Source organism: Anarrhichthys ocellatus, unplaced genomic scaffold (assembly GCF_004355925.1).
Source record: "Anarrhichthys ocellatus isolate YVR2014 unplaced genomic scaffold, GSC_Weel_1.0 scaffold3, whole genome shotgun sequence".
Taxonomy (NCBI): Eukaryota; Metazoa; Chordata; class Actinopteri; order Perciformes; family Anarhichadidae; genus Anarrhichthys; species Anarrhichthys ocellatus.
Window position 1 is genome coordinate 1,876,819 of NW_022280033.1, and position 6,540 is coordinate 1,883,358.

Consider the following 6,540-nt stretch of genomic DNA (forward strand, 5'->3'; position numbering starts at 1 on the left):
TCTCTCTCTCTCTCTCTCTCTCTCTCTCTCTCTCTCTCTCTCTCTCTTCTCAACCATGAGATTACCTGAAGGGACAGTGAGCTATCAGTGCAACACAAACACACACACCCACACACACGGGGCGGTAATACACATGCATCCAACTCGAACAAGCACATGTACATGGGTGATGATGAAGCCGCACACACAGAGGCAGGCAGTTGTTGCCCGTCAGCAGGGACAGTTAGTTGAATAGCACTTTTAGATGGAATGGCCATTTCACAGTGTATGTGTGTGTGTGTGTGTGTGTGCGCATGCCGCCACCGGTCAGAGCTTTGGGAATAAGACACTATTACCTGAGAGAGTCTATGAGAAACTCTGTAAATATTGACAGAGCGAGAGCGAGAGCGAGAGAGCAAGTGAGATGAGGCGTAGATATGAACCCAGAGGGGGTTGAGGATTGATAATTTAATGGTTTCACTGGGAGAGAAGATTAGATCGAGAGGAGAGAGAGCGGGGAGGAGAGGAAAGGGGTGGGATTTGAACCCTCACTGTTGCCATGGCAGCATTTTGGCTGTAAGATGAGGCAAATGTCCGCAGCTCCAAAATAAATTTGTTCAATAAAAACCAAACACTGCAGAGAGTCACGTCGATGTCAGCGTCGCCGCGACTTGACAGCAACGTAACGAGAGATTCTCGTAAAAAGGAAAGACCTTTAACTGAAAAAATAATTTTAGTTTTCTTAATTTTTAATTAGCTTTTGTTACGAGTCAACAGCTAGGAGGGGTGCTGCAGCAGGACTTCGGGACATTCGTGGGCCGCTGTGTCTATGTGACATGTGACATAAGAAGAAAGAATTAAATTTATTAGTTTCAATCCCACAAGGGATTCTCATCAGGCAAACGCATACGGGGAGGTCTCAGCTGTGAAATAGAAGCAGTAATTATCCTCTCGATTGAACAATTTGGAAAGAAAATGAATGTATATTATCTTATTCGATGATCTGAGTTATCTTGAATAACGGTGTGGGCAGTGTTGAAAAGAAGGTGGGTCGAAGCAGTTTTTATGGAAAGAAATGGAGTTTCTTAAATTATCAAACAAAGAGTTAGAATCATAAAGGCTTCAAAACAGAAAGCATCACGTCCACCGACATAAACATGTCTAAAAGTCGACCCACAGTCCACGCTCTAGTCCTTGTTAAATAAACCAGCCACCTCCTTATCTGCTGGTGACCTCATTGTTGTAGTTTTAGGGTGGCGGCCATCTTGGTTGTAAGTTGTTGCAGGCGCCTTGCCGGGACGTGTCTCCCCTCCACGACACACCCTGTCATGATGCCACAATATACAGTACATCTATCAGGACTCAACATGAATGCTCTATTGATCTATTTGGGCTACTATCTATTTGTTTTACATAGTTTTTGGGGGCTTTTCAATCTTGATATTGTCTGTCCGAAATATAAAGCTCAAGATAGACAGACACGGCCGAAAAACAAGCTTCTCCTCCATTTTCTACAGTGACGTCACCAGCACTTTTCTGAAAAGTGAAAAAAGACACTGGCGTTCAAAAAAAAGGTGCTATGTGGAGACGGGCCTTAACAGAGCTAACAGCATGACAAGATCTGGAACTACTAACTTTATCAGACGCGTAGTCCTATTATTTTGTTGTTATATTATATTGCAGACAGCATTTAGCACAGGCCTGCTGATAAAGAAGCTAACAGCTAAGGTTAATGGAGGTTCCATTGAGTTACATTATGGTGCGTTCAAGCTCCAAACAGTAAAAAAAAGCCTTTGTTTGAGAATTAGCATGCTTCTGCCTCAATAACATAAATGTTGCTTATATCTGCCTCCGTACTTCTTTTTACTCGCCCATTTGAGATCGACTAAAGCTTTTAAAACCATTTCACCCAGAGATTTGGCCGTGCCGAGAACACCGTGGAGCACATGTAAGGCATGTTTTATTGTTTCATTAGAGAACCAATATCTTTCACTCTCCTGCAGCTTTATAAGGAAGAATTAGCTGGTGAACATTGAGTGAAAATCACATCTGGGAAGTCCATCAGCTGTATTTTTTTAACGATTCGCATCTCGGTGCTTCTTTGCCTCCTACCAGTCAACAGGCCGGTCTGGGTGTCGTTTCACATCAGCAGCTCCTCTACTAATGAGCTGCCGCTGTGATCGTCAGCCGAAGAGGAGGCTGAGGAGAGAGCCGTAGTAACTCAGAGCTGAGTGGTCGATTTCAGAGACTCCACTCCGACACTGCAACAATATCTGAAAGGTTCAGATGAGAGGAGTTTCTTTTAATGTCAGAGACTCTCAGAGGACGTCCACTGTGATGAATCAGCTTTTTCCGCTAAAATGCTAAAATAACCACAAAATATCAGGCCGTGTTACATTTTAGGATTAGGGCTTTTTGGATCCATTAATCCGTTTTTCAAATAATCATTCAGAACTCAAGGTGTTCTCTGGTCCGATCAACAGTCCAAAACCTGAAAGATATTCAACTTGAAAAAGAGAAAAGCTTTGTTTAGTTGTGTTTGTATCGTAGTCATATTCCTGCCACACATATTTTTTAGTATTAATTAATTTGTGTTTGGAATGGTTTGGCAATAGTTTAGAAAATATCCTCACATTTGAGAAGCCAGAAAATGTTGAGCCAATTATTAACAATTCATTTTTCTCACCATCAACTAATTTATCAACAATATCCCACATGTGACTTTTAACCTTAAGATGAGCAGTTTATTTTTATATTATCTCCCTGAAATTATAATAATCAACATTGTTACTTATACCCTAACCCTTTTCCGTTAAGTGGAAGAGTTTAACAAAGTACTAGTACAGTTTGAGGTACTTTTATTTGAGTCTTTCAACAGAATTCTTTTTTTACTCTTTACTTAATTTGACAGCAATAGTTTTGTTGCAGAACATTTTCCACACAAAACCAACGATGAGCTCATGAAATATAAATCATTTTTATAGATAGACAGTATATAAAGAAGTTCAATTTAGCCCCACCTTCGTCAATGTACACGTTAAAATACTGCTTATTGTATACTTCTACTTCTACTAGAGAAATATTGTACTTTTAACTTCACTACATTTATTTAAGAGCTTTAGTTACTTTTTCAAATTAAAATTGTAACTACTAAACATCCGATCGGTTTATAAAATGTGATCTTTTGTTGCAGATTAAACTACCAAAAGTATATGAAGTAGTTCAAATTAGCTCCACCTTGACCAACTACAGCTTTAAAGTACCACTAACATATTAATACATCAATAACAAGAACGGTGAACTCTGTAGAGTGCAGATCTCCTTCAGGTGTGTCTGCCGCCACTACAACTTCATTGTGTGACTGAATGAATTCAACTCACAATTGGCTAACCCCCTGTCAAGACACCAACATAAGGCGTCGTAAAACGCACGTCATTCGAACTCAATTGTGAGTGAATAGGCGGTGTGCATCTCTCTGTCTGTCCATGGCTTATCCCACATACTGCTGCAGAAAACGGCATAATATTCTGGGTGCACATTTAAGGCTGCATTCTCAAAGGACCTCTTGTGGTTGCAGTGACTCACATTTTCTTAAAAATAACCTTTTATTTCCTGTTTGATATTGCCCTTGTCTGACTGCTGACTCCTCGCTCACTGTTCTGAACAGGCTCCCAGCCATTAGGGGCTGTTAGTGATCACCATAGACTGTATATAAGAAGTAGACGTAGTGATCATGATGGCACCCATTAGTTTGTGGACGTCATGTTTTTTTATTTTGGAACTGATGATCGGAAGTTACCATATTTGGACTGGAGTGACATAGAGCTGTCGTATAAGTCTGTGGTAGCGGCAGCAACATGTCAATCACAGTAAGCCCCGCCCTAAATCATCCCCTGCTTTATGGTCTGTTTGACTCTAAATGGACCATAATGTACTAAATGGACATCATGCTGTATTGAAGAAGACTTGAAACTAGAGATTGAGACCATAAACTCATGTTTACAATGTTTACTGAGGTAATAAATCAAGAGAGAAGTCGAGTCATTTTCTCATAGACTTCTATACAACCAGACTTATGTTCGCTCAGCTGCTGCTAAACAGGCAGACCGTTCGCCGAGTTTCATTTTGTTTTTGGCAAGTTTATATGAAGTGTCTTACACTGTGACTTTGAACCGATTGCCTGAGTAGGTTACAACATAAATACTCCTCGACACCCAAAGTGTTCCCAAGTGTTGCTTCCTAGCAAAAGTGAAGGAAGAGTCTGTGGAATTACAAGCCGCTCCCTCGGCTTTGCATAGCTTGTTAAATATAAATACATATATTTATTTCGTGCCATCTCATTGGACATCAACTTCACGTTTAGTGAAGTATCATAAAAAAAAATATTGAAGCCCAAATATACGCTTCAAGTCGGGGCTACGCCGCGTGAGACGGAGCTGAGGTGCCTTTTCTGCACCGAGCAGACATCTACAGACTACAATGAGAGCGTATCTGTTGTGTGAGACGTGTGAGCTATAAAAAAAACACAAACATCTGATATACTTCCAGTCTAGAAGGGGAGGTTAGCTTATTGTGGGTTGTTTTCATTCAATCAAACAGTGGTTGCTGCAGACTCACCTGGCAGAGATGTGCACTCTCCTGAGTTCTCCTTTCTAGGTAAAAATGTAATGCAGGACTCAAGAGTATTTTTCTCTGTGTATTGATTAGTAAAGGATGTGAATTCTTCTTCCTGCACTGTATCTTTTGTGACGATGACGTGGATGAACAGAGATGCATTTTCTATGATCCAGACTTGTGTCCTTCATGTCAGATAAAAACCTACACTTATTTATGTTGTTATTATTTTATCCCACAGGCCCGCTTAGCATCCTGGCCCTCAGTAGGCATATCTCGGGGGGCAGACACACACACACAAACACACAAAGACGGGAATAAAAGGCATCTCAGTGGAAGTATGATGGAATCAACACTGTTGATTTGTCATTTGGTCGGTAGGTACACAGCAGGCGGCTGCCAAACAAGCCACTGATAACGGTTGCCATGGAAAGAGCTCTGGTTTGGTGCATTCGAGGCAGAAATCTGATGCGCTGCCACTCTGGGTCAGACTCGGGGTTTTTTTTATTTCGTTCTGCAAAATTCCACCGCATGCAAAGAATGGATAAGTCCCGCTATCGGTCACCTTATTCCTCATTCTTCAGCAAAAAGTAATCGCTCTCTGTCCTCTCACTGTGAAGCAGGAGATGGTAAAATATGTGCTGTAGAATCTCCTTTGCTGTGAATCCACAACACTGCATCTTTCTGTATTTACCTTTTGAAATGTTCACATTTTAGTGCACGTCTATGGTGACACGTCGATATAGAAACCAGGCTAAAAAGTGTCTTTCTTCCCCCTCAGCTTTCCTCTTCTTCTTCTCCAACTTTTCATTTTTACAGAGTTCATGGAACAAACTTCCAGAGTAGGAGTTTTAGCTTTGCAGCAGCAGATGAGAGCTTTTCTGCTCTTTTTGTTTTTCTTGTCACGAAAAAGGGAGACTTGCTCAAAACACAACTTGTGGCTGCATTGTTCTTTGTGCTGCGTTGAAGGCAACTGTCAGTGGAGGAGTTTAGGCCGCTGCCTGCTCTTTGATACATTTCTCTCTGAATGATTGTCGAGTGTTTCATTCAAATGTTGAGTTAGAATAGAAACCAGATTTAAAATGGCACTCGACAGCAGCTATTTTGTTCTTTTGTCTTCTAGATTACAACCATATTCTTTGTGTTTCAGCTGCAACTAATGATTATTTTTGATAGCTATTAATCTGCTGATTGTTTTCTACAACTGTCGGTTGGACAAAACAGGCAACTGCTTGGTAATAATCTCTGGTGCTTTTACTGTCACGTTAGACTGTGAACACAATTCAGAAGCTGGATAAAAGTGATGTTTGCTTGAAAAATAAGTCGTGTTAATTTTCTGTTGAGAACCTGATGAAGTAGTCGAATATTAATTAGTGCAACAGAGTGGTGTCTGCATTTTGGAAGTATAATATTGTATAAATAAACTATTTTATTTTATAATGATTATTATTATTATATTGTTGTTATAACTTAAAGACATATTTTAACTATTTGTAAATTGCTAAAATAGGGTTTTGTGTCCTATACTTGTGTAGATTTTATAGAAATGACATCAAACAGCATAATTTCACCTCAGGGTGAATTCTGTAAAAGGTCATCTTTACATATATCATTTTGTTTTTATCCATCGTATTCAAACACATTTAGTCAAGTTCTGAACAATGTAGAGATTATAACAGTCACAGCTAAACTGCAGTAATTACAATGCCTGTAAATAGCTTTCAAAACAACAACACATCCCTTGTAAAGACACTACACATTATAAGATGCCATAAAATGGAATGTCATGGCTCATTAGCATTGATTTCTGTCTGCACAGACTCCTCTCTCATCGCTGAAGTACAACATCAGTGTGAGAACGCGAGGGAGCGAGTAGTCCGGGTTAAAGGCACTGAGGCGCTGCACGACAGCCAGCACAGACGGGGAGACGTGCAACAGCATGAACAA